The 9,891-nt window shown below is 34.9% G+C and overlaps 1 pseudogene; it reads left to right on the top strand.

The window, feature by feature from the left end:
• The first annotated feature begins 1,345 nt into the window (after positions 1 to 1,345).
• On the top strand, positions 1,346 to 9,308 carry LOC145660986 (glucose dehydrogenase [FAD, quinone] pseudogene; annotated as a pseudogene).
• The last annotated feature ends 583 nt before the right edge of the window (positions 9,309 to 9,891 follow it).

Genomic DNA, 9,891 nt, shown 5'->3' with positions numbered 1-9,891 from the left:
CTGTGCATATTCCAGAGCTGGAAACCGGCCACTTTTCAGAACTTTTTGACAAAGGATAACCCGCGGGCGGACCAAGGAAACATTTTCACTAGAGCAAGGTGACATTTTAAAGCCCCTCTAGTCCTAGCCTATATATTTTACATTTTATTACAATGATTTTAATATTTTAAATCCATTTTTCAAAAAGAAAAAATAATACTCAAATACCTGATCTAGGTATATTGAGTACTTAAAACATACATATGATATCAATTACGTTGTGTTTTTTATTTTTTATGTACCGATATGTATAAAGAGAAACAATATCGAACAGCACTTACTGAATACTACTAATGCTGACATGATTAGAGTTTTATGTTGTAAATTGTTTTCTTGAACGTGTTTTACGGACAATATAAACAACCCTTTTATGTAGGTCTTAGTAGTTGAAGTGCACAGTATTCATAAAACGTTCTATGAATTTGTACAAAAGCTGAACACTCTTACAAGACAAAAGCTTACTGACAGGGTTTATCGAGTAGGCCTATTAGAAGACCTGTAACTTTCGTAAGTTTGATAAGTAAGTAAACCACATCAAAGTCAATTTAGGGAACTATGAGAAAGCGTCCATATCTCATTCATTCATAAAATCGTTACCTTAAAATCTAGAATAACTTACACAAATTGTTTTCCTAATTTTGCAATTTTTGTCCTCAGGCGTGATAGTTAATAGCACAACAAAACTTAAGGAAAACTAAATAAAATGTTAAATTCCATTATTACTGAAAATTAACAAGAAATTAAAGAATTTTAAATATATTTGTTGTCAGTACCTCCTCACAATAACTACAATATATTTTTCCGACATTTTTGTCAGCAAAATCTCTGACAATGACATCTATATCAGTGTCTTGAAGAATATGGAACTGAATCGACATCATGCCGAGTCCCACAAGGTGTTCCTGGTATATGGTAGATCTCAAATAATTTTTAATTAATTTTAATTTTGAGAAACTCCTTTTGCGTGAAGCCACACTAACAGGAAAAGTGAGGGCACTTCAGATTGCAATTGATATATTAGGAAAATTTTAGTCAGCTGGTTACTCGTCAAGTATTTTAACACTTCAAAGGGTTTCTAGCATTTCATCTGGTAGTAGGATCAGTAAAACCAATAGTTCCTGCTGAAGCTGAAGCTGAATGTTTTTTTTTTTTTTCGTAGGGCCGCTTTTTACACCATCCTATATTGTTGCAGAGTGGCATATTCGATTTCACACTGTCAAAATGAATGATTTGGCAGGAACTGTATACAGCGAAACAATAACATCTCCTAGATACTACTTTCAACAAGAGCCGACAGTTTGGGACTATGGTGTCGTTTCTAAGAAGTGAAAAGTAAGAGTTGTGTATTCCCCCTTTAATACCCTTTAAAATAGTAGCATATAAAAAATAAATAATTTTCATTGCCTGGCAAAAGTTCACAAAGAGCATGACCCGCTATAAACAAAACCTACTCCCCCCTCCACTCATTCTTATACATATCATGTCTCCATTTGTCAATATATCACCCCTAGTACTACGAAACTCTCTTCTTCCATACTGGAATGGAAAAAGATGATGTAATTAACGCTACTTCAGAAGAATATAAACTACAAATGTCAGTAGAAAACACGTTATAAAATTTACTTTTGAGGCTCGTTTTGCGCCCCTCTGAGTATGGTTCTCCGGGCAGTTGTCCGGCTCTTGGTCCGCCCCTGGTCTAACCTAAACGGAAAGGTTGGGTCCAAAAGTTGAAATTCTCTGGAATAAGGAAAGAAAAAATCCATATAAACTTGCTTCAATAGAAGCAGTACAGAACTTTAATAAATTGAGTGCTATTAAGCATAATCAACAAGGCTAAGCGATTTCAGGCAGGTAGTTGTAATACTTTTGATTTCCGTGAGTATGAGTTCGAAAACCAGTTCGTTTTTTACTTTTCATAGGTACGTTGGAGCATTAAATTTTTATTCTTTTCAATTGTAAATGGCGATTACATTCAAAATAAGAGTAATTACGGTGGAATTTATTTGGATATATTTTTTAAAAATAAAAAAGACAATACTCAAAGACAACAATTATTACCACAACCAAACATTATCAATAACATTTACTACGAAAGACTGAAACGAACAACTGAGCTTCTAACGACGGGAATTACAATTCTCGCTGAAGTATGTTAAGAAATTACTTTCTATAGTTCTCAATGGACTTGAAGCGGTGTCTACGCGCACCAAGACGTAAGCAAATATTTTTGTAACGCTGCACGCAAACTTATTCGACAATAACATGTATAGTACTGTCCTCGACTTTTATGTATACATAAGATCGACCCCTTCTCATGTTTCTTAGATTTTATGGTGTACACACCACGTGCGTGGATTTTCTGAAACGGAAGAGAAAATGGGACAACTGGCTAACCTTCAAAGTATTTTCGCAAGATTGTCTCCGTGTAACATATTAATACATAGTGTCGCAAGTATAGAAGCATATCCTGGATTGTATGATATTTCATATATTAGTAGGCACCAATTTCTCACCAGGTCGTTGAATAAATGAATGTTGGTATGCACTTTGGTGCAAGTAACCTTACAGGATAAGCCGGTACGTTCCAAAGAGCATAACTGAACCTAGTAAAATTTGGGTTATAGTTTCAGTTAGAAGGATAGTGTAGAGGTAACATCCTAGACTTACGCGTAGTGTAGGTTCAAAACATAGGATCAAATCCTGTTCAAGCCCAAAGTTATTCTTTCACAATGTGATCGTGAGGAATTGAAGAGCGACTTCTCATACTAAACGAACAATAAGTAAGAATGTTGAAGCAAAAATATGTATCATGATGGGGACATTTTACAAATGCCGGTTGGGAAAGGGCAAATAATAACTATGCGGCTACTAAGACATTTCGAAACACTTAATTTATCTGCAGTATCCAATTCTCAAGTTATTATGCTAAGAAAGAAACACTATACCATTTGTTAAACAAGTTTCGGGTAGAGTAACGGTGAAGTATTGGTATCGTGCTAGACTTCTAAACGGAAAATCTCGATTCGAATCACCATCAGATAATATATTTTTGCCATAGAAAATTCGCTTCAAACAGAGGTTCACCTGCGGTTGGAGAAGTTACAAGGCATCACTGACGAGAATCCGAGTAAACAATGTGTGCGTTCTTCACCATACGGGGTAATGATAAGTAGTTTCATATTTATATTCGTCTCTTTTCCTCTTTCTGTATCCGTCTTTCTTGACGTTTCCTTATCATGTCTTGCATCTTTCTTTTTTCCTCCCCCCTCTGTCTCTCTCTCTCTCACACACACAGAAACATACAAGTACACACATGATTATATCAAAGCAATAAGTAAAATATATTTTCGTATGTGGATTACTGGGTATTAATCAAATCACCTTGTCACTAGGATTTCGAATCCTCGACCCAATCATTTCTCGGATCTAGGCCTGTGCGATAGGTCGAATTATCGATATTGACACATACCAACATTCGATACTGCAAATATATCAACATCCTAACTTTTAGATATCGATCTTGTGGGTTAAGGGAGGTTTAGGAGACCCGGAAGACTTGAGATGGATGAAGAAATAAAATTTAGTTTTTTAGAGTAATGTCTTCTAATGACAATTTCTTTATTACCCCATATTGCAATATAAATAAATCCACTTACAAATTTGCAATATTAAGCACTGTAATTTTTTTAGCTGGGAAAACTTTCCTGTTCCCGAAAGAAAAGAAATAAAAAAGCACCTGTCGAATGCTTCTCATAAGAATTTTTTTGTTCCTCTTTTCCGAAGATTTCCATCCCTTTTGGCCTTTGGGACCGCTCACTGACAAAAAGGGCACACATGACCGTTATATGCACATACTCTTAGGCAAAGTCAGAGATTTGAAAAGAAATGTGTTTTCAGTAATAATAATAATAATTATTATTATTATTATCATTATTATTATTATTATAACAATTGGGTTTACAACTAGGGGTCCCATTTCTTTATCTTGCATGGGTGGCGTGCAAGTCAGATACGCTCTTGGTGTCCCTTAGTCTCTGTTCGTCTCTCTTTCCTTTTCTTGTGGATGTTTGTTGTTGTGCTTTTATATTAAAAACTTCACATATGACCGTTATATGCAGATCTGCTCTTAGGCAAAGTTAAAGATTTGAAAAGGAAACGAGTTTTCAATAATAATAATAATAATAATAATAATAATAATAATAATAATAATAATGGGTTTACAACTAGAGGTCCTATCTTTTTATCTTGCACGGGAGCCCTGCAAGTCTGATACGCCTTTGATGTTCCTTAGTCTATGTTCGTCTCTCTTTTCGTTTCTTGTGGATGCTTGTTGTTGTGCTGTTAGGCTTTTATATTAAACCATTACTTTATGTTACTTTTTCTCTTTTTACGAGATTTTTTTGACGAAACGAGAAAAACTGCTTTCCTGTGATATATATTTTTTACCATTCATCTTTCTTTGAAATGCTTAAGTAAGATCATTTTGTAACTTTTTAGGTCATCCATTGCCCTTACAATAATAAAGTCGTACTCCTTAACAATATATTTTCTTCTCTTATTTGCAGTTTGCCACACTGGTATATTTGTAACAAAATTGAGGTTTGATTTAACGCCTTTCTAATTCTCAGTCCCTACAACGACTCTGTTTCTGGGTTGCCTAGCATTGCAAGGAGTTCTTGCACACACTTACAAAGCACAGCTATCTCTATTTGAACAAGTCAACAAAAGTTTCATAATTCATTAATTCTCTAATTTACGGTCCTATAAATATTTCTTCTATTGTTTCAGCATCGTTTATCTTTGGGAACTTCTGTCCAAGTACATGAATGCACGTGATGTTTGGTCCATGCCTTTCACAAAGTTTTTGATAAGTCCCAATTTAATGTGCAATGGAGGTAAATAGGAACTTTTAGGGTCAACAAGAGAAGTGTTCGTCAAATTTTTATGTCCGGGCAGCAGTTCATTATGAGCAGGACGTCTCTCCACAATAGTGATATTTCTGTCCCTTCTGTCCCACTCGTAAAGAAAGCAGCAGTACTGTGTATCCTACTGCATGCCAAGCACAATAGCAATTATCTTTAGATTTTCACAGATATTCCACTTGTACTTGTAGTATTGGATAAGAATGAGAAGTAGTTTAAATGTTTCATAAGTCACCTTAAGGTTAACTGCATGAGCAATCGAAACAGAAGGAAATTTGTTCTCGTAGTGGAGAAACACTGCTTTGATACTCATTACCAACAATCATGCACCTACCAGGAAGAAACAACACTGATCCCGCTAGCAAACCCGTAATGTCAGCATGATATGCCAAGTGGCAGCACCGAATTGAAAATGGTCATATACAGTGAATAACCGTATGCAGCTATTCCGTCATTACGATGGACATTCTGCCCCTAAAAACTTCATACGGTTATTCAAGGAGATGTTTAATCTAGCTTTTTAAGTAATTCCAAAGTTCTTTAGGATTAATGTTAATATTTTCTTCCGAATTGTAGATAAATGAATTATATCCTGCCTTGATGTCTCTCTTAATGTCCCTTTGCAATTTGCCAAATTTTGTATAAAAGTTCATTGCGTTGGTAAGTTTATTCTAATGAAGATTCTTCTTAGCTATTAAGCACTGTAGAAACTGCTAGACTACTGATTATTAGACAATATAGAAAATTAATCTTTATTAAACTACAAGACTATAGTTTCTCATACTGAATAACTTCTGTCTGTGTTTCCTTGGTCAAATTCGTTCCCCTTCTTCGACTTTTTTATACTTGTTATATATTATGATGTATTTAAAGCTTTAATTGCCCAACTCATCGAAAATTACAGGAAGTTTGTTCGTCTTAATTATCTAAAATTGTGTTAGTGTAACAAACAATTTTCTAAATATTCATAAATTATAGGCATCAAAACTGTAAAATTTCAAATATTTTTGCGTCATCCTGTCAAGTTGTATCTGTCAACATGACAAAGAAATTTTGTTGAGCTTACTTCAAAGATGAATTTGAATTTTTAGTATTTCTTTAGAGTTTGACTTTATACATACAGGGTGTTAATGAACTATAACGACAAACTGTAAGAGGTGATTCCTCACATCAAAATAAGAAAAAAAAATTCATATGGACGTATGGCGAAAAGTGCACAGTTTCAGAGTTAGGGCTGTCCAAAATAGCGAAAAGTCAAATTTCAAGAGGCCCTATTTCGAATTCGAGAGACTGTGGATGATGGTACTTATCATCGTAAAGAAAATCATGCATATACAATCCAAAAGTGCATATTACATCAATTGTCAATAGGTTTAGAGGCTATTCCTACACGGTGTACTTAACAGATATTTTTTCAATAGAGTTTTCAGAAATACCCTGATTTCAAGAAGGGTCTAAAGTAGGCAGGAGATAAAATTTGACAACAATGGACATCCAATCCTTCGGAAGAAGGCTGAAGTGTTAGGAACGGGCAGCTCTATGTTTCTTTGTGTTCCGAATAACGTGTGATGATATGTATTTCGTCACGTTATACTGGTATTTAACGTTTTCTTCATTTATAAGGCTGAAACAAAACATCGCACTATGCGTTTTCCCGAGTACGAGAGACAGTGCTGCTGATGGCCCTTAACACTTCCGATATCACGCCAAGGGATTCCGTGTACACTTCTATCAAGGCTTATCGTTTGCCTGCTTTGGACCAATCATAAAATCATAGCATATGTCAAAATTCGGTTGATGGCATGTCTGGGAATTTCAACCTGCAGGGAATAATCTGTACACCCATTGAACATCAATGAAATATGCATTTTTAGATTGCGTACGAGTGACTTTCTTTACGATGAGAAGGGCTACCATACACAGTCTCTCAAACTCGAAATAGGGCCTCTTGGAATTTGGCTTTTTCGCGATTTTGGACAGTCCTAGCTCTGAAATTATGCACTTTCTCGCGATAGGTCCATGTGAAGTTTTACTCTTATTTTGATGTGAGGAATCACCTCTTAAATCTTGCTGGTATAGTTCATTAACACCCTGTATATATATATATATATATATATATATATATATATATATATATATATATATATATATATGTTCCTTAACATATTTCCAAGGAGACATAGGAAATTTTCTACCATAAAAGAGAGTAATTTCTATTTGTATAATTTCCAATGACACGTGACACACTTTTCTTTGCTTGAGCTATCTCATGGCTATATATATATATATATGTGTGTGTGTGTGTTTGTTTGTTTGTTTGTGCGTATGTGTCATTACACAATAGCTATATAATCTACATATTCATTTACTAACTCTATTTTAAACAATGTTGTTTATTGTAAATAGAATATACGCGTGTCTATTGTTAATTCATTTTAGATATTTTAAAAAATATTAGCTGCTCAATTTTTAGATGTTATTATATTTATTTATTTTCCCATTACAGACATTTCTACGCAGAGTTCTCTTCAACGTTACACCAGAAGTTCTTTCCAACACTGCAATTTGAATGATTATGATGCTTCATGTCAAGATGCCCCAGCCATACCTTACATAGCTATCAAAGAAAAGAAGCTTGACAATTTTAAGAAAAATTCCCTCAAAGACACTGTGCATTTCGAGAACGAATATGACTTCATCGTTGTAGGTGCAGGAAGTGCAGGATCTGTTGTAGCCAACAGACTCACCGAAATCTCAGGATGGGAAGTATTACTTTTAGAAGCTGGGGGAAATCAACCATATGAAGCTGAAATCCCTGCGAAACAAAGTTTCCTTTTAGGAAGCAATATTGATTGGCAATACAGAACAGAATTTCAGAAGAATGCTTGTCTCTCTCAAGGGAACCAAACATGCCCATGGCCTAGTGGGAAAGTAGTCGGAGGAGGTAGCACCATCAATAATATGGTTTACACACGAGGAAACAAATTTGATTACGACAGATGGGAATCTTTGGGTAACAAAGGATGGAGCTACAATGATGTTCTTCCATATTTCTTAAAATCTGAAGACAATAGAAATGAAGAATTTGCGAATTCTCCCTATCATGCTAAAGGAGGTTACCAACATGTTGAGCGTTTCCCATATATTGATTGTAATGCCGCGACATTAGTAGAAGCTTTTGAAGAGATGGGACTTCCGAATAGGGATATCAATGGTGAAAGCCAAATTGGTGTGATGCTTGCACAAACTACCAGTGCCAATGGGAAACGTTACAGTACAGCAAAGTCATTTCTGAGGCCTATTGCAAGTAGGAATAATTTACATATTTCAATCAATTCCTTTGTTACTAAAATTCTCATTAATAAAAAGGAAAAGAAAGCTGTAGGAGTTCAGTTTCATAAAGCAGGAAAAAGTCACAAAGTATTCGCAAGAAAGGAAATCATACTTTCTGCAGGGTCTTTAAGATCTTCTCAGCTGCTGATGTTATCTGGAATTGGACCCAAAGACCACCTTCAGAAACACTGTATACCTGTTATTCGTGATCTTCCAGTAGGTAATAACCTTCACGATCATGCTAAGATAGGAGGATTAGTATATTCTCTGGACAAGACTGCTTCGTATCCAATAGCCGAAGAAATCAAAGCGTGTGATCAATATAACTATCACCTTAAGCAAGTAGGACCATTCTCATCGACTGGAACCGGTTTTGTTCTAGCTTTCCTCCATACTGAAAATTCCGATTTACCAGATTATACTCCAAATATCGAATTTCGGTTTGATTCAACCACATCTTTGGTAAAAAACACCTCACTTGCTGCTAAAGAACCGAAAGAACCTCTTGGTTACTATAATTATATTATTATCCATCCTATAGATTTACATCCTCAAAGTCGTGGAACAATTCGACTAAGGTCCAAAAACCCTTGGGACTACCCTGTAATCAATGCGAACTATTTTGACCATCCAGCAGATATTCCGACGATAATAGAAGGAATGAATATCGGTGTCCAGCTTGAAAAAACTCATGCCTTCAGGAAAATTGGTGCTCGACTGGTAAGGGAACGTCTTGAAGGTTGTACTGACCATACATATGGTACAAATGATTACTGGAAATGTATTGTTCAACATTATACAAATTCGTTTAATCACTACGTGGGCACATGCAAAATGGGTCCTCCTAATGACAAAACAGCTGTCGTTGATCCCAAGCTGAGAGTCTATGGTATAAAGAGTTTACGGGTTATTGATGCTTCTATTATGCCCTACATAACAAGTGCTCATACTAATGCTCCTACTATTATGATCGGGGAGAAAGGATCCGACATTATAAAGTCTGATTGGTTATAGCTTTAAATTCCCATGAATATATTTTAATGAAAAGGGCAATAAAAATTTATTTAATCTTGGAAAAGTATAACTGTTATGTTCTTCAAAGAATTAATATATTTCTTGACATGTAGGTTTACTGGTATTTGGCTGAATACTGGTAAACCTACATGCCCATATACCACACAGGGATTGAACTTCAAAGAATTCACTATCAATTCATGATAAATTTGGTTTGAATATTTCGACAGCTGAGCTGAAACCACATTTGACTTTGGATTACAGAAGGTAGAAATTAGTGTATAAAAATGCTTTGATTTACTACTAAAATGCTTGTTTAGGAGTAAATTTGATACAAATTTGGATTCAGTTCTTTCATTTCTCGATATAGATGAAAACTCTTTGTAGCTGCAGTTGGAGCGTTGAAAACTTCAAACTCTTTGCTTAAAGCTTTGATACATATATTATAATATTTCCTGCTTATATTTTGAAGTTATATAATATATAGTAAACTTAGTGATATCCTTACATCAAGAGCCGAGATTACTTAAATGCGAGTTAAAAGGAAAGCAATTTTATATACGTAAATAGAAGACTAGACATA

Source organism: Thermobia domestica, chromosome 9 (genome assembly GCF_964235325.1).
Source record: "Thermobia domestica chromosome 9, izTheDome1.hap1.1, whole genome shotgun sequence".
Classification (NCBI taxonomy): Eukaryota; Metazoa; Arthropoda; class Insecta; order Zygentoma; family Lepismatidae; genus Thermobia; species Thermobia domestica.
This window is presented reverse-complemented; position numbering and strand designations above follow the sequence as displayed.